General features: G+C 54.8%; 1 protein-coding gene across 3 annotated transcripts in view; it reads left to right on the forward strand.

Annotated features, from left to right (window-relative positions):
• DNMT3A (DNA methyltransferase 3 alpha) overlaps window positions 1-18,735 on the forward strand; it is a 112,727-nt gene that overhangs the window by 11,480 nt on the left and 82,512 nt on the right. The window contains exon 1 of one of the 3 annotated variants that reach the window (XM_039887661.1): window positions 880-1,036. The exons of 1 other annotated variant lie outside the window; for it this stretch is intronic. The gene's annotated coding sequence lies outside the window, so the exon portion shown is untranslated. Of the gene's footprint in view, window positions 1-879; window positions 1,037-18,735 lie in introns of those variants that run through there. One more of the 3 variants, XM_039887656.1, reaches the window with a different exon arrangement.

The following is an 18,735-nucleotide window of genomic DNA, read 5'->3' on the forward strand; positions in this document are numbered from 1 at the left end:
AAGTGGGACAGACTAAAGGACCTGGAAGCATTCATTAGAGGGCTTCCAGAAGGAAAACCTCTTGGATGAAGGTCAGCTCCATGTCCCAAAGAGTTAGGTAACTGTTCCTGTGACTTTGGAAGGGGAGAAGCTGGTGAAGTAAAAGGGAAAAGTAGCACTGTTTTCAGCAGTGAGGGCCTGCGTTCCCCTCTTCAGTTGCCCCTGCCTGCAGTGGGGTGGTGGGTGCCTGAGGAAGGGAGCACAGCATGTCGTGTGTCAGAGCGCTTAGGGCACTTCCACGTAGCTGAAGTGCTGGGTGGAATGGGACTGCACGGGGTGGGAGATGGCTGGTGGAGGTGCAGGCAGAAGTGGGGAGTCAGGCCAGGGAGCCCAGCACCAAGCCCCAGAGGTGGCAGTTAGGAGAGTGATGAGCTGTGCTGGTGAAGGTAGATGGAGTTGTCCCAAATCAGAAACCTGGAGGCCTGAGAACTCTATGGGAAATGAGAACAACCCCCACAGCAAAGGGGTGAGTAAGCGTGAGGTTGGAGTGTAGGTGTGCTCAGAATCAGAGCTGGAAGGGATCTTCTGTGTCATTCAGTTCAACCTCCAACCCCATGAAATCTTTCAGTCTTCCACTGCCCAACTAAGGGCACTCAACTCTACTTGGACACCTCAAGGTATGGGGAGCTCACTCTCTAGAAGGGGGCTCATCCTATAGAGGCGCTCAAGCCTCCAGTACGGCCTGGATGGGTCTGGCGCCCCGACCTTGGCCCTGTTGAGTGGGTTGGCCACCACTCGGCCCGCGGCACCTGGCGGGGGTGGCGGTGGGGTGGGGGTTGCTGTGCGGAAGGGCCGGCGTTGCTGTCCCCAGCCCCAGTGCTGAGGCAGGCAGAGTGCAGTGGGCTCTGGTGGAGGTCGGGAGAACTGCAGGGCGAAGGCCGCCGGGGGCTCCGCGGGCTGCCGGGGGGAGGCACTTGACACCGGCCCGGGGAGAGGAGGGGCCGCTGTCCCTGCGGCCAGTGCTGGATGCGGGGACCCAGCGCAGAGGCAGCGCCAGGTAGCGGAGCGCCCTGCGGGGGGAGGGCTGCAGCGAGGTCCCCGCCGGAGTGGCCAGGAGTGCGGCCGAGGCGGGTTGCCCAGGCCCAGCGCAGGGTCGGGGTGCTGCTGGGTCCGGCCCTTAGACTCACAGCTTGCGGGGACCCCCAGCGGGGCCGCAGAGGCCGAGAAGTCGGGCCGAGGGCGCTAGGACCGGCCGCACACCCAGGCCGCTCCCGCCGCGGCGCCCCGGGGCCCCCCAGTCGGCGCTGCCTCCCGGGCCGGCTTCGCAGCGCCGGGGCCAGGGCCAGCGCGGCCGCGGGGGGCGAGCGGCGGGCGGAGGCCTGGGCCCGCGGGCGGCCGGAGGGAGGGAAGGAAGGAGGAAACAGAGAAAAGAAGAGAGAAAAGTGGAGGGGACCAACGGAGGAGGCCGGAGAAGAGGAGCCTGACAACAAAACGGAGGAGAAGGGAGTGAGCAGGCAAACAAAGGCAGGCAGAGCAGACCGGGGAGGAGGAGAGGAGCCTTGCCGCCAGACAGCAGCAGCAGCAGGCTCAGAGGACCAAACCAGGACGAGCGACGCTGTACTCCAGGGCAGCGCGCCTGTGGGCCAGCCGACCCCACCAGCCACACACAGTGAAAATAGACGCCACTTACTACTAACGACCAGGGCAGCGTAAGCCAGGAAGGCAGACAGGGAAGGAGGAAGGAGACAGGCAGGGGGCAGCGGCAGGTGGGAGTGCCCATCAGGAACACACCTCGGGACCCTACAACTCGGCCTCTCGCGGGGAACAGAACTGCAGGCAGGGTGTGTAAACCAGACAGCCTGGGGAGACGATACTGAGGGTTTGTTTATGTCCCCGCGGGCTCGGCAGGCGCCCCCTCCCGTCCCGCCCGCTCCAGCGCAGAGCCCCCTCCCGCCCCCGCCCGGCTCCGGGCTCAAGTTCAAGTCTATACAATGCCGCGGGGGGCCCCCTCCACCGCGGGCCTCAGCCGCGGTGCCCGGCGCCGCACTACTGCAGGGGCTCGGGGCCGGCCGCCCCCGCCTTCCGGCCCTGCCTCCGCCCGGGAGCCCCGCCTGGGGCCTGCGGCCGGCGCGCAGGAGGGCGCTGACCCGGACCCGGAATAATCGGCTCCCGCCGCGGCCCGCAGGGATCGGGGGAGGGGGCCGGGGGCCGGGCCCCGCGCAGGCTCCGCGGCGGCGGCAGAAAATGGCAGCCTGGCACGACCCGGCCCCCCGCCCCTCCCCCCGGCGCCCGGCCCTCCACGGCCCGGCGGGGCGGGGGACCCGGGAGGCCCCCGGGGGCGGTCCGAGGGGTGATCGAGGGGCCGGGCCGGGGAACGCTGCGCGGCGATCCTCCTTCGGCCACCTGTGGCTGGGGGTGCGGGGTGCCAGCGGATCTGGGAGGGGCGACGAGGGTGGGGAGAGTGCCACTTGGGGGGCACACCTCCCTGCGGAAGGCCGGGCGGCGTGCAGGGGGAACGTTGCGCCTGGCTCCTCCCTGCCCCCGCCGCGGGCCGTGGGAGCCCGGGCGGCGGTGGCGGTGGCGACGGCGGCGCCGCAGTGTGGGGGCGGGGCGGGGGCGAACGAAAATCCCGGGCCGGTGCCGCGGGGGCCGGAAAACGCGGGGATGGGAGCTGCGGGGCCGGGGCCCGGAGCGGCGCGCAGTTAGACGCCAGGGTCGCCCGTACAACCAACAACGCCTCCCCCCCCCGCACACACACGCACGCGGACACACTCACGCACACGCACCCCCGCTGGGCCGGTGCAGACGTGTCCTTGAAAGCTTCGCATCTGCACAGTGAAGGACGAGGCCTCGCCGAGCCTGCGGATCAGGGTCTTCGGGCCCAAGTCCCCGCGCCCCGGGAGACCCCGAGCTTTGGAGCCACAGGCAGCCGCGGTCCGTGTCCCGCCCTCACCCTGGCTCCCCTCCCCCAGGCTGCCCTGCCCTCCCTCCCCCTCGGCGCAGACCGAGCTGGCATGGTTCCAGGGCCCGCCCCGGCCTCCCCAGCCCCCCATCGGTGGGGCCCGCGGCCCTCCGGCTGCCAAACTGCGTTCGGCTTTCCTGGAGCCTCCCTTATTGGGGGCACCCACTCTCTTCCCACCCCACCTCTGTTTTCCCCCTTGTCTCTCCATCCTCTCCGTCCTTCCGCCTCCTCTCTCTACTGCAAAGCCAGCTGAGTAGGTGTTGGCTCTCTGGGTGGGGAGTGGGGGCTCGCTGGTTGTTAGGGGCTCTCTTTCCCAGCTGTGGACCCCGTGGCTGCACCTTGACCCAAGATGGCGTCTTGCACCCAGCTGGGAAGCTCCAGCCTGCGTTAGGCCTGGAAGGAAGGACTGGGGCCCCAGAACCACATAACTCCCCATTCCAAACCATCAGGGACAGGAGCCTGCAGGAGAAGAGCCCTCTGCCCTGTGACCCTGCGTGCCCCTCACTGCTATGCCCAGAGACTGTCATCAGCATCCCTGGGGGACTGCTCAGTCTTCATGTTTCACCCTGCGCTGCCAGCGGCTGAACCGGCCTCCTGGGCTGGCGGGCTGCAAAGGGATCCTGGGATCAGGTGCTACGCTGCTGTGCCTTCTCCCTCCCAGGCAGATGTGACAGCTGCAGCCAGGGAAGCTTTTCTCCTTAGGCATTGCTGGAGTGTGAGGACTGGTCTATGGGATTTGGGGAGCACAGCTGTCAGGCGGACCCTCTTGGTCTGGCCTTCTGTTGGCAGGGCCCATCTCCTGGTGGTTTCTTGAGCTGCCTGGGCTTAGATCGTCAGGAATTCCTGCTAGGTTTCTGGGGAAAGGTGGTCTCCCTCTGCCTCCAGGTCCCATCGAGGCTCTGGTTGGCCTGTTTGAGAGGTAACTCTGTGAAAGTGTGAGTCTATGTGCATGTGTGTGCATGTGTGCACATGTGCTGCACCCAGTCAGGAGCCCCAGGCAAACTTGCACAGCGGGTCTGGCACCTGCCTGCCTCCCTTCCTGGCCCCACTTCTTTGGGTTCTGACTCTCTCTCTAGCCTCTTGTCCAGCTCCTGGGTGCTTGTCTTCAGCTACTCATCAAAAGCACAGCTCAAGGCTCAGGCTGACGGAGGCTTTCCTTGCTGTCCTTCCCAGGCACGTGGAACTACGTTAGGAAGCTGACCTTAGAAAAGGTGAATTCCTTCTAGACTCAAGAACTGACGGGTCCACAGTGCAAAGATTGCTCTCCAGTACTGGAGAAACACAGGAGAAGATGCCCATGGCCATCTGTCAGGGTGTCTGTGGACAGGATTCCTCTGTGGGGTGGCGGTTAAACTGAGCTTTGAAAGTCCATTCCAACTTTTAAATTCTACGGCTCTGATTCTTGTGGTGGAGTTTCATACTCAGGGATGGGGGTGGGATGGTCTTTTTTCACTGTACAGCAGTAATCGGGAAAGGAGAGGAAGTCTGAGAGAGAGAGAGAGAGCGGTCCCTTCTCTGGGCACGGACCTTTAAAAGCAGAAAATGTTATGAGGCGTGGGGGCCCTGCAGGAAACAGGTTTGTCATATCTGACTCCACAGAAGCTGTAAAAGTACAGCTTCTGCTTAAGCCTTCACACATGTGTCCTTCTGTAGGTTTACATGTAAATTCGTGTGTGTGCATCCATTTCTGAGGTTTCCTCCCAAGTCTAATTTACAGTAAGCGCCTGAGTCCCTTCCCTTATGGGTATTTTACTATCACAGTCACATACATCACTGCTATTGGTCCTCTTTAAAAGCCTCCAAAGAAGACCAGACAAGTTCAGAAATACTTGCCTAGGGCAACCTGGCAGGGAAGAAGCGAGGCCAGTCCTGCCCTTTGGGGAACTGACTGTCCCCTGCCATAGCTCTCTTGGGCTGTTGCTCTGCATGTTATTCTCTCCTATCAGTCCGTGGTCTCCATGAGACCAGGGACCTTGCCTCAGCTGCCTCTGGGTCCCCCATCGGACATTTCACAGGGCCTCCGTAGGTGTCTGCTGAGTGACAGGGAAGCTTGCTGCTTATCTGTTTTCCGTCCCTGTCCTTTCCCCAGCGGCAGGTTTGGTGGCCATGCTTTCTTCCACTTGCTGCTGCTCTGCCTTCTCCTAGTGACCATTGCCTACTTTTAGACCAGTTCCTTAGGCTCAAGCTTCCCCGAAAGACCCAAGTTCTTTCCCAGCAAGAGCCCAGACTCCCTCAAAGTTCCTGTTTTGGGGAACCAGATAGAAAGGGGACTCTGGGAGAAGTCTTGCCAGCTCTCTAATGAGTGTTAAAACTAGACCACCTTCTCCCTACCCTTGGGCCTGAAATGTTACCATTAGAATCCAAGTCTTAGAAGTTAGGGTTGAAAGAGAACTTTAGGCCCCGAGAACACTTGTTTGGGTTGAGGGCTGTTTGAGTGTGAGGCCAGGCCCCATTTCCTTCTAGGTTGGAAGCGCTACCCAGAGCCTGAGGCCAGAAGGCCAGTTGTGTGCCCATCACATGCTCCTCTCCCTCGGCACTTCCGGTTGCCTTCTGCTTGTATGGGCCTGGGGTCCCTGACTTGGTACCCACGTCCCCTTTCCCCATCCCACGCCCCACTGAGAGTTAAGTCTCTGGTCTCTACTTGGGAACAGGCAACAGTTAAAGCCAAGGCACAGCCCGTGGGAATTGATCTCACTTCCATTTTGGTATTTAATAGATAGTGGAGCCTGTCAGGAGCCTGCCTCCCCTTTGAGGCTGGGCATCTCCGTAGGCTTGTGTGCTTTGCTGCTCCTGAGCAGGGCTTTCATCATAAACTAAAGGTGCCAGATTCCTCTTCACTCAAATCTTGAGGGCTCATTTTCAGTCATTTCTCTCTTTGATTATTTTTCCCTAAAAAAACTATCAAATCGGAAATCCATGCATTGTCAGAGAGTTATGTGTGTGTCCAAGCCTGCCTTCACTTGGCTAAGTGTATGGGCAAGACGGGGTGTGGTGCACGTGGGCTTCTGTGCATCTTTCTGTGTACAGGATGTGCAGGCGCATGGGGATAGAGAGACTTGCTTAGACATGAGCCCATTTCAAAGCAGCCTAAGTGAGGGCCCTGGAATCCAAAGGAGCTGCGTTCAGATGCTTGCCAGCTGCGAGATCTAGGGTAGCTAACATAATCTCTCCAATCTTTAGTTTCCTCACCTGTAACATGGAAATAAGACCAGAGGCTGTCGTGAGGATAAATGATATAATGCGTGTTTCTCTCTTAGCGCAGAGTAAGTGCTCAGTGTTAGCTAGCTGTGTTATTTTCCTCATTTGGGCGGCTTTCATGGACTGGCACTGCAGGAAATGCTCTAAGAAGTCTTGTCCACCTTTATGCCTCTTTTGCAAAATCTTAGATGGGTGAGGAAAGTGCTGCTTCTGATTGGAAAAAATCTTTGGAGCTGGGAGGCTCCTCAGTGCCACTTAGCAATCTGTTCCAGAGTTTATAAAGTGACATCGTCAACAGGTTGTCTTTGTATCCACCTTAAATCCCTCGAGCTGTCGAGCTGTCGTTTCAGCTCATTATTCTGATTCTGTCCTGAATGCGGTGTTATTTGCTTCCATTTACCAGAAACCTGCTGAGCATTTCCTGTGAGCAAGGCTCTGTGCTAGGCTTTGAGGGAACACAGTGAGTTTAGGATGTGCCCAACTAAAGCTGCAGGCCAAGGTCAAAGGGAAGAGAGAAATAAAGTGCTCAAAGGACTGAGGTCATAACCAACTGAGGGGATCAGGGAAGGCTTCTTGGAGGAGACGGCACCTGAGATGGGCCTCAAAGCACCGAGGTGGGGCTTTAGGCTGAGAGGAGGGAGCCAGGCTGTCATGGATGGGGTGGCTGGACTGTGGGGGAGCCGCTGGGGAGGCAGAACAAGGCCTCAGGTTGCTGGGGTCCAGACTGAGGCCCCATACTGATTTGGGGGCAGTGGGGCCCTGTGCTCTGTAACTCCTGTGTGGCCTGTGGAGAATCACTCTGAACTGCTCTGCTTGTGGTGGCTTTGGTGTGCAGGGTGGGGAGAAGACGGAGGAAACGGAGAAGGGAAGGGGCCAAGTGAGCTCCTTTGGTTTGGGCTCTTGATGATTCCTTTATATTCTGTAGACTAGAGCTTAAGAGCTTAGACTTGGAGAGAAACAGAGCAGGGTTTAAATTACTCCCACCTCAGGGGGTTGTGGAGATTAAGGGGAACGGCAGTCAGGGTAAGCTTTGTGGCCCAGTGATGGAAATCAGGGTGTGAATGGTGGGGGAGGAGGGTCCCTTACCTGGACTCCCAGAGATCTCTGTATCCCTCTTTGCATTCCCTCCTCCAGCCTCCAGAACATTCCTGCAAGGGGCTGTGAGTGTGAGGGAAATGGGGGCTAGGGGCCTGATTCTGCCCTGTCCTCCCCCCTCCCTCTTCCACATACAGCAGAACTGAGCCCCCAACGTAGAAAGCAGGGCGCCCTGGCTCACAGCCACTCCCCCAGGTGTGGCTGTGGGGGCCTGGCAGCCCCCAGCAAGGACAGCCAGCGGGCAGGGTCTCCTGCGCCGCATCTCCCTTGCTGATCATCTGGCAGGCCTGTCTGGAAGACAGTGACCGGAAGAGGAGGTGCAGACACCTGGGGCTTTCCTAGCGGAATCCCAGTAGGGGGTGGAATTTTTTTTCAGCCATTCTTTGCATTGCCCACTCCTGTCCTGCCGTGGTCCCCTTTGACCCCTAAGGCTTCCCAGCCTCATTTACATCTATAATCGGGTTCCTGTTTTCTCTTCCTGCGGTCATGGCCCTGTTCACTGCCATCCCTATTGATCTTCTCTCTCTCTTTCCGTTTCAAATGTCAAGGTCATTTTCAGTTCTGAGCCAGTTGTTAGCTGCCCCCTTCGGATACACAGAGGGGACAGTGGACCATCTCCAGCTAGTACCTGGAGGGATCGAACTTGGGTGTCCTGACTCCTAGCCTGGTGCTCTTCCTGCTGTGCTACTGTGACTTGAAAACTCTGGGGTTCGGTGCAGATGTTCCAGACCTAATAGATCAGCTAGATCCCGGTGTTCCAGTGGTCCTTACTTGAAAAGATTAAAAGATGCTTAGAGGGGACTTTATGGGATGATGGGGATCAGATCTGTGGTTTACTGAGCTGTGGGTTGGATGTGGGCCAAGTCATGCAAATGTCCGGGAAGCCGAGGCTGGGAGGCTGGGGGCCCTGGGAGCAGGCCTCCCTTCAGAGGTTCCCCAGAGGGCCCAGGGAGGGCAGGCCAGGGCACTCGGGCCCATACCAGGCGGGTGGGATCCTCCGACATGCCAGCAAGCAGAACCGGTTAGGAAGGGGCCTCTTGAAGGAATAGTTCTGTGTGAATAATATTACAGATTCTGAAAGGATAAACGCATTTATGGATAAAGGGGGATCTGTTTAGATTCCCCAAAGCCTTTGAAATGGGGTAGTAAACATTTCTATTCTGAGTGTGTTAGATGTCCATGATAGGGGGGTTGGGTTGCCCAGCAAAGCCAGATGCAGATTGTAATCTTGCGTTTGTAAAATTTCTTTTAAATATATACAAATACACACATTTATGGGCTTGGACATGCATAGAAAAAGTCCTCTGGAAGGGTACACAGCAAACCCATCAACAAAAACTTTGCCTTTTTTCTTTATATACTATGTACTTTGTAATCTTTGAAAAAAATGTAAATGCATACTATTACTTTTCTAGTGACAACAAAAATAAAACCACACTTTTTAAAGTTTCTGGATAAGAACATGAAAAAAAATTGAGTCACCCTAGGGCTCAATGATGGATAAGAAACTGGTTTGGAGACTGACAGCAAAGAGTAGGGTGACTCAGATGCTTGTCTTTCCTGGGAAGGTTGCGGGGAGAAATAATGGCAGACACCAAGGCCTCCAAACGAAGGCCTGGGCTGTTAGGGACTCGTGAGAGTGGACAATAGGCAACTGGCTACACCTGGGTACATGCCAGGGCCAGTGAACCAAGTTAGCTTTATAGGATGGCGACTCGAAACTCTCGGTTCTGAACCAAGATGGGAAACAAATCATTGGGGATCTTCCCAGAGGCGTCGATCTATGGTTCCCCGGGGAGTGGAGGTGTGACTAGGGCCCGGGCCTGGTATGAAGCTCAGGTGACCCAGCCCTGGCATAGCGTGACTCGGGGAGGATGGAACGGGGCTTCAGGAGTGGGCAGAAGGGATGCCTGGGGAACTTGTCTGGCATGTGGGCTCAAGCTGTGCCCAACTCTGTTATCTGGAGGCCCATGAGCAGGCGGCAGTGGCCCAGGTGACGAGGTGGAGAGGTGAGGAAGGGCAGATAGTAATTCTTCTGCCTGTCGCTTAGCAGTAGTGCCCACCTCCCCTTCCACAGTCCCCTGCCCCAGCCCTCTTGGAACTTGCTCTCCCCTCTAAGGCTGCCTCTGTTGAACTTGACATGAGGAAGAGTATGTGTACTTCTTTGGCTCCCCGTTGGAATAAGGCAGGAAGATAAATAAAAGAATGGTAACTTGCCGGTGAGTGTAGAGCGGGCCCCTCTGTGGAGCCCCCTCCACCTCAGGCTCATAAGGAATAGATGTACAGGGCAGAGAAGAGACCCAGAGGGAGGCCAGGCCTTGATTAGTGTCTCAGCCCCACTATCACTCAGTTACTGTGCAACCGAAACGTCTTTGAGCCGCCGGTTTTCCATCTGTGTGTCAGGGATAAGAAGAGTATCCACATCTTACCTGAATAAAATGACATATGTTATGAAAATGGCCCTCACCGTGCCTGGCACATAGTAGGTGCTTAGGAGATATAATTTCCTTTTCTTTGAGTGAAATCATAACATGACTATGAATGATGATAACCCCTGCGAAGGCCCGGGTGCACTGCAAGACCCAACAAAGGCCTGTCATTTTCATCAGTCCTTAGGGGTCTTAGGTCCTCTCTTCCCTTCCCCCGTAAAGCCAGGATTTGACTGGTTGATCTCTGAGTCCCCCAGCCCTGGTCTTCTGATCTCTGGGCCCTTAATCTTGATGTATTCCATCAGTCTCTTTAGAATCTGTTTCCACTGGGGCCCCAGCACGTCCACTAAGCCTTGAATCCTCCCCTTCCCTGCCCTCTAGTCTCTTCGGCCCAGAGCCAGCAGTAGCCTCTCTTCTGGGTTCTGGGCCTGCTGGCAGGGCTAGCTCTGCACCATGGCCTAGAGACCTGGGAGGGTCCAGACCACAGCCGGGCCTGGCAGCTGGCACACAGCACTGATTCCTAATGGTTTTATTACCAGCAACAATGTGGTGTTTGTTGCCTTCCTCTCATAGGCCGAGGTTCCCAGCCCAACTGGTGGTGGCCTGAGGGCCTGCTTGGTCCTGGAAGCTCAGTTGGGAAGCCCAGTGGGGCTGAGCAATTGCCTCTGCATTTCCTTCTGTCAACACCTTCCATGCGGCCTGGAATCTGAGAGAGCTGGGGTTCAGCATAGTGAGACACCAGGGCCCCAGGGTGGCAGGCCTGGCAGCTCTCAGGTTTTCTCTGCAGAAGTCCCTTGCTTCAGATCCACAAATAATGTTCATGTATTCATTTACTAAAGACCTACTATGTGCCGGGTACTGGCTACAGAGATGAAAGAGACCTGAGCTGGCCCTCAAGTTGTCCACAGCAGAAGTGAGAGTCTAGAGGAGATGACCATTACATCTTAAGTGGTTGGAGAGAGCTCTGGCAGTGTATGCCTGGAGCATTATGGGGGCTTAGAGAAGGGACATCTCATTCAGGGGAAAGGAAGATCAGGGAAGGCAACAACAGGGATGCTTGAGCTGAGTTTCGAGGGTGGGGAGCAGTTAGCTAGGTGGTGGTCGGGGACATTTTCTGAGCTGATGTGGCCCGAGTGATGGGACATGAGGCTAGAGGGCTGGAACCAGAGCTGGACCATGGAAGGCTGAGACGTTATGCATTGATAGGTGTTGGACTTGGAGTAACAGGCTTATATTTATATCTGAGAAAGATCATCCTGGGGTATCAAGGAAGAGAAATTGGACTGGTGAAGATGGGGGCAGGGAGCCCAGGCAGAAGGCTGGTGCAGAAATCCAGGGGAGCAGCAGTGTGGACATGGAGGAAAGATGCTTTGCAAGGCATTTAGGAAACAGAGCTGGTAGGAACAGCTGGGCGATGGAGTGGGTGAGGGAAGCTGGAGGGACCCTTTGGATTCTGCCTCAGCCAGCTGTGCGAGCGGCGATGCCATTTACTGTGAGAGTACAGGTTGGGGGGAGTCTCAAGAAGCCTGGGAATGCTTCACGTGGGAGGCAGGGCTGGAGTGGGGACTGAGGGCGGTTAGGATTTGCTCAGGTGGAGTGTGGGTTGGGCCAGGCTTGCAGAAGGAGAGAGAGAGCCTGTGTCACCAGGCCTGGAGGTTGGGGCCCAGGGAGGGGCAGGGTCCGGTGTGATGGATTAGGAAGGCAGGCACATTTTATTACATAACTGGTAGCAACCCCTGGAGATTTGGGAGGAGGGAAATGATTTAAGCAGGCATCGTATCACACACAGGAGGGATGCTGATGTTTGGGGCCCTAAGCTGGGGCTTGTGCTTTTTGGGAGCTTCCCCCAGAGGCCTAGAATCTAGCTGCATGACCTGGGGTACGTACGTCCTGTCACCCTCCTAGAATGGCATGTGAATTGTCAAATTGATGTCCACCCTCCACTGAGAGGCGGGTCATGAGATAGGTGGGGATAAGCTGAGGACAGCCGTTTGGGTAAGCCAATGGAAAAGAAACAAGTAAAACTATTCCTCTAAAATAGAAATGAGTGTTTTGAGTGTCACAGGAAGGGCAGTTTCCAGAGAATTTCTAGAAAAATGACATGAATCAGGTCAGCATCACTGAGGCAGAAGGCAGTGTGGCACCTTAGCCCTGCAACCCCTTAACTGTGCCCTGGGGCAGATCACTTAACCTCTCTTAGTCTCAGTTTTGCCATGTACCACGTGGAGGTAACCTCGCAGGCTTGCGTTTTTGTTTGTTTGCTTGTTTTTAACAACTGCTGCTCGCACTAAACCTGGATGTTTTACATCGCTCGTTGTTTAAAAGAATCCTTATACAGTTGGCCTCACAAGTGTTTGAGGATTACAGTTCAGCCGTGTGTGTTCCTGTCTGGCACCGAGGAGGCACGTCTACACGAGTGAGCCCTTTCTTTCTCTCCCTCTCACTCACTCAGCGGCTTCTTGCTCTGCCTCTCGGGAGGCCCGTCCCTCCCGTCTCCGCAGTCCGTTTTGCTTTCCCCGTTCCTGGGAAGTTTCATTTATCATGTTCCATTGACTCTCTTATTTCCCAAATCCGCGTGGCCCCAGTGTATTTGAAGTGCATTTGCTGAGCTAAATAAGAATTAGCGATTGAGGGTGGAGGGGTCAGTTCCTTTTCTTCATTTTTTTTTAAATTTTATTATTTATTATTATTTATGCCTACAGCACCTGGTCTTCCTAGTACTGACCAGGCCCAACCCCGCTTAGCTTCCAAGATCAGACATTGGGCTTGTTCAGGGTGGCTTGGCTGTAGACCATGGACCATGGCGCGAACCCAGGACCTTCTGCGTGTAAAACAGACATGCGAACCGCTACACTATGGAACCACGTCCTTCTTTTTTTAATAAAGGGGAGGAGGGTCTGTGCAGAGCTGCTCGTGACCGTGTGGAGAGCAGAGGGAGAGGCTCTGAACTGCGTGGGGCCTGGGCAGACTACGGCTGAGACCGCGCCCAGTCACTGGCTCCGTGTGCTGGGGAAAGGGGTGCAGGGCCCTAGTGGGGTCTGGGAAATGAGCACAGAGTGACCTTGGTCTGGAGACTGAGGCCAACTTCCTTTGTGAGCAGGTCCACGTGGCAGCCATCGGGCTGGGCTGTACGTATCATGTCCCCTGTGACATGCAGCCACGCCTATGGGGACACCTTTGAAGTATCTCTGCCTTCCGGAGGAGGCTCTGGGGGGAAGATGGCTTCTCACCACAAGGGACTCTTGTGGTGGCGATGTTGGCAAGAAGGCCTGGGCCTGAGTCGGGCAGTCTCTGGGTATAGGGCGGGGTGGGGACCACTGTCTGTGTGTAGAAACCAACACTTCTCTGGTTTGTACAGACCGCTCACAGGGGCGGCCCTCTGGAAGTTGGGCATATATGGACTGAGGGCGTAGTGGTGAAATCAAATGAAACATATAGCATAATTAATCTGGCATACCCTTAATGGTATGCATAATTGTGCTGCATGGTAATTAGGTGTAAATGGTAAGCAGTTCACATAAATGTTTTTGTAATTGGTATTAATTTTGCAAAGGCAAACTAAGTTTATGTGGTTTTTCTCTTCTTGCTCTGTTAGTTTTCCAGCATAGACAATTCCTAGCTCTTGGAGGAATTCTATTGCATATGTTTGTTTACAGGACAATGTTTTGTATTTTCTCTCGGAACAATGTTATGAATGGTTATGAGGTTCCCAAGCTGGTTTCCAAATGCGTCTTTGGCCCATGCTGTGGGTGAAATGTGCGACGCATGTGTCGGGGAGGCCCTGCCCGGAATCCTCCTGCGCCAGGTTCTGGGAGCCGGGAGCGTGAGAGGAGAGTGTGTGTGTGAGTGAGTGAGTGAGTGAGTGAGTGTGTGTGTCTGTATGTGCATCTGTTTGTGTGTCTGTGTACATATCTATCTCTGTGTGTGTCTGTGTGTGTCTGTGTCTGTGTGCGTCTGTGTGAATGCACATGCACATCTGTCTGCGTGTGTCTGTGTGTGGCTACGTGCATGTCTGCGTCTCTCTGTATATGTGTCTGTACCCGTGCGTGTGGCCGTGAGGGACCCCTAAGCCACGAGGGCCGTTTACGGGCTCTGGTAGAGGTTATCCATTCTGGTGGCAAGGGGCCTTGGGTTGGGGGGTGAGGGGCAGACTTGGGGCATTAGCTAGCTGGGTGGGAAGACTCTGGGTTAGGCCGCAGCAGCTGTTCCCAGGAGCCAGCAAGAGCCACTCCTGGGTGTGGTCTTAAACTGGAGGCTAGGTTTCCTAAGGACACTTTACTGGCCTTTTGCCCTGATTAACCACACAATACTTTTTAAAAACCTGACATTTATTGAGTGCCTACTATGTGCCAAGCAATGTGCTAGACGCTCAACACAGATTCTGTCATCTCTTAAAATAGACTTCTGAGGTAGAGACTTATTCGCCCCAGTGTTCAGATGGGAAATTGAGGCCCAGGTCTCTTGAGTGGCAGAGCCAGGGTGTGAGATGGGGTCCAGCCAAGACTCCTGAGGGCTAAAGGAGCAGATGAACTGTACCAGGGCGGCTGGGCTGGGGGCCGGTGATTCTAGGATATGCTGCCCTGCACCCCGGGGCTCTTCTTCTTTCCCTGACCCCCTCCACAAGTGGTTTGGTTTTGGTTGGGGCAGAGAATGAGGAGAAAACCAACCAGGGACCAGTCGGGAATTCTTGTAGCAGTGGGCGCTTTCCTGCTTTCATGGGTGGGGAGGGGCTGTGCTCCAGCAGCAGCTTTCAGGCCCTGAAGACCCTTTGGGGACCTCTAGTTCTGGCCTGGGAGGGGCTCGGCTGGGTGCTCTCTTGGTCTGGGAGGAGGGTGAAAAGTGCTGGTGGGGGAAGCATGTGCATGGGTGGTGTGGGGAGAGGGTGGTCACAGGCAAACCAGGGACTCAGCCTCCGAGGGCCTAGACGAGTGGGAGGCCAGGCCCTCTTGCTTCCTGCGGCTCCCTGGCACCCTGACTTAGGACCCTCACGACCCCCTTCGTCCTGGGGCATCTGGGGGCCGGTGGGGACTGCACGCCCCACGGCAGCTATATGTTCTGGCCTGGGAATGGTGGAGCAGGAGGCTAGGATCCCCACAGAGGGCCTTTCCATTGGCTCAGTGCCTTGGGGAACTGTGCTGAGGCACCCCTAGAATGGGGGTTGTGGGCGGTCACTCTAGGCACCGCAGCACTGTGCTGGGGATGTTGCAGCTGCCGGGAGTGATTTCACACAGTCCTCTCTGCCTCGAGGGTCTCCCGGAACTGGGGGAGGGGGAGGGGAGGTGCAGAGCCTTGGGAGGGTGGCATGGTGCAAGACATGGACTCTGACTTCATCTGTTTGGGGAAACAGCACATCCATGTACATGTGGAAAGCTAAATGCCCACACAACAGAAACTGATCAGAGACACCTGAGTGGGTGGCTGAGGAGACGCGATGGGCTGCCGAGGGATGGGGGAGAGGAGGGGTGCGTGAGCCCCCTGGAAGAGAGAATGATGTGAGTGTAGACACGAGTATAGAAAGGGGGGATTTAAACCGGGGGACAGACTGGCCCTGGAATGGTGGGGTCAGCTGGGAGAGATGGGGGGCAAGATCCGAGCAATTTGCTTACGCCATATGTAGCAAGTCATCAGTGTGGGACCAGACCAGAGTTTAGATTTTACTGTGTGTAAAAAATCATTGGCATCGTGGGTATTTTAAAATAACAGCTGTCTTGAAATATAATTTATATACCATACAATTCACCCATTTAAAGAGTACAATTCAGTGATTTTAAGCACATTCACGGAGTTGTGTAACCATCACCACAACCTTAGGACGTTTTCATCAGGGATCATAGGTTTTGATTGAGGATGCCACATGTGGAAAATCTTTGCTGAGCGGCTTGGGTAGGAGGTAGAGACACCAGAGGCAGGGAGACCCATGACAGAATAACCGCCAAGCTAGACCTGTGGTGTAAAGCGGGTGGAGGGAGGGGGGAGAATCAAGTGCCCAAGGATCAGGTGTCCGATGGAGCGTGAGGGGAAGGAGAGACCTCAGTTCTCTCCCAGGTTTGGGGCTTTGGCAGTTGAGGGGAGGGTGGTGCCAATTCCACACAGAGAAGCCGGAGGAAACATGAGGCATCTGGTTCTAGAAGAGTGGGATTTTGAGTGACTTCAAGTCATCTAGCTGGGGATGGCCAGAAAATAAAGATGGAGGCCTTGCAATAGGAGGTCTGCATTAATTTAAGCCCTGGTATCTCAGTGGAGGAGAGTAGAGAGTACAGCTGAAGGCAAAGTGTGGCCCGTGACGGGTCCCCAGTGTGCAGTAGTGGGAGCAAGACCAGGAGGCAGAGTTGAGGAGCCGAAGGGGTGGGAGAGAACCAGAAGCATAGAGCCAAGCAGAGCCACAGACAGGAGAAAGAGTTGGAGACTCCACTTGCTTGTGAACTTCCAGAAGCAGGGAGTCTCTTGTTCACCCCAGTGCCTGGTTTGGGAGTGGCACTCAACAAATAATTGTTGAGTGAGTGTTTGAAGCAGACAGTGATTAGCTGGCAAGGATGCTGAATTGAGCTCAAGGAACTCGAGGATGGTAAAAGGCTCCTTGAAGCTGTGGGTGACTATATCAGTCAGGGTCCATTCAGGAGACAGAAACCACATAGTGATTTGAACAGGAAAAGTTGAATATAAAGACATTAACTATAACAGGCGATTGGCTTAATGAGAGATTGCCTAGTAAGCAATAACAAGCACTGCAAAGAATATAGAAATAGTATGTATGAGAACAGCCACTACCCTAGGGTTGCCATGGAGTGCCCAAAGAAGAGGTCCCTCAGGGCTGAGATCCTGATCTTGATGGAGAGGGCATGGCCATGGCTCCCTGGACTGCAGAGAAGTCACTCCGGTGCCATGTTGGCAGAACTTGCTGGAAACCTACCCTCTGGAACTCACTGGAAATCCATCCTTTTGGGTCCCAAGGAAAATTGGTCTACGAAGAAGTTTCTGCTGGAAGCACACTGCCGCTAAACTACCCAAAGGGAGTGTTGGGTGAAGCTGCTGGCTGTTGCTGACTGTCATACACTGCGAGAGCCAGGTGCTGGAGAAGCTGTCAGCTCGGCAGGAGCCTGGCCCTGGAGAAGCACCCTCACGGCAGGAGCCGGGTGCTGGAGAAGCTGCGACAGGAGAGGACTGGGCACCGGGGAAGCCACAGGGGCTGCAGGACGTGGCCGCAGGACAAGTTGTAATCAGTGGGGGACCCCCTCCAAGAAAACACTTGGGGGTCTGGGAAAGAAACCTCCTCCTTCAATGTCTCTCTAGTGCCCTCTACTGACAGCTTTATGTGTCAGCTGGCAAAGGTGAAATACGTAAAGGGCCTAGCTCCATTTTCACAGAGCAGACAATGAAGAGCAAATAAATTAAATGGCACATTCTCCTGCTTTGGCTACACAGCTTTCGTTTTCACCCTTTTACAGACATTTGAGCTCTCTTCCAATAACAAAATAGCTGTGTCGCTGTGTTACTTACCTATCGAAGATACAGCTGTCCTTCTGAAGTATACTTTTTAACTTAACTTTCCCCTAAATGGGGACCAACAATTATTACATTGATCACTGTCTACACGAATAACTTCTCAAATTCAATCAAAGTCCTGACAAATATTCTGTTACCCGAAGATTCAGTTATAGAGTTAACTTCCAACAACGTGTATGTAAAATAATGGGAAGAAGGAGGAAAAAGATAATGGTTATTATGTACAAATAAACACACACGTATATCAAGTAAATAGAAAATATGCAAAACTGCTACAGTTCTCATTTCTATGTTTGTTCACCAGGCCACATTCGGTATCCGGCTTCCTTCTCCCGTTACCCATCCTATCTCTGCTGTGTGCTCAGCCGGAATCTCGACAGGCTAGGCTTCTTCTATCTGGTGGAGTGACCCAAACCTTAATTTTTGAAGGACCTGCATCTTCAGTCGTCCTGCCTTTTTTGTGGGGGTGCGGGGGTGCCGTAGTTTTTCCATTAGCCCTCATTTTGGGGCATGGGAGTTCCCCTGGGTTCTAGACAGTCTTCCTTGCCTCTAGTTTGCACCAGCAACTCAATTTCTCTTTGGGAACTAGGATCAATCACTCCAGCCAGTGGAGTAAGTCCTTTTTTGTCTGTCAGTTCAGTGGCATAAGGGGTCCAAAAAAGCCAGATGGATGCCTGATCTTCCAGTGGGACCACTGTGGTGTCCCCTTTGGGGATTACAACATTCAGCGCCCCTGGAGAGTTCAGAGATATGGGATGGTGTGGGGATCAGATGCAGGGGTTAAGGGTAGAGTAAAGGAAGAGGCTCTGGAGCTGGCGGGTGTGGACCATTCTTTAGAGAATACTGGAAAAGCAGAGAAACACACAGGTGTGGACCATGGGCCACCTCTGGAGGAGGACAGAATCAGACAGATCCATGCATATGGCTGTCCCAAACAGCAGGCCCTACTGGGGTCCACATGGCTGATTCTCACATGTACTTTCAGCCGGCTACCATGTGTCCCTGACTCTCAGGACATGGGAAGCCCATCTGACTGCCATAGCACACATGACACGGCTTCTCTTGACTCACCACCCTCAAAAGTGTATGCTCCTTTATGGAAGTCTGTATTGGCTCATTTCAGCTCCCAACTACAACTCAGCTCCTTACCAGAGTCTATTTTGGGTATAAACCTTATTTCCCCCTTCCTTGCTTTTGAGGCTGTGTCATGGTAACCATTAGAATGAGCAGAAGAGTCTGATCCAAATCATCTCTGCCAGGGTGGCCACCACCATGGCAGCAGGTTTGGTGTGGTCATAAATCCTCATGCTGGGGGTGCCCCGGCCTCATGGGTGGTGGAAGAGCCACAAGTCATCTTTCTGTGACTCCAGAGCCAGGCACGTGGGCTTCGAAAGGAAGAATAGAATGGCAGGGCTGTTGGCCTGTCAGCAGTGGCTTTGGGTGTTCTACGGGCAGCTGGTGGTTTGGGTGGGAGGGACATTTATGAAAGTCAGAGTAGTGGTGTGATGATGTGCATCTCACTTGTGTCGAGAGAGAACGAGCAGGCGGAAAGTGGCAGTGGAACCTCTT

This window comes from Pteropus medius, unplaced genomic scaffold (genome assembly GCF_902729225.1).
Source record: "Pteropus medius unplaced genomic scaffold, Ma_sr-lr_union100, whole genome shotgun sequence".
Classification (NCBI taxonomy): Eukaryota; Metazoa; Chordata; class Mammalia; order Chiroptera; family Pteropodidae; genus Pteropus; species Pteropus medius.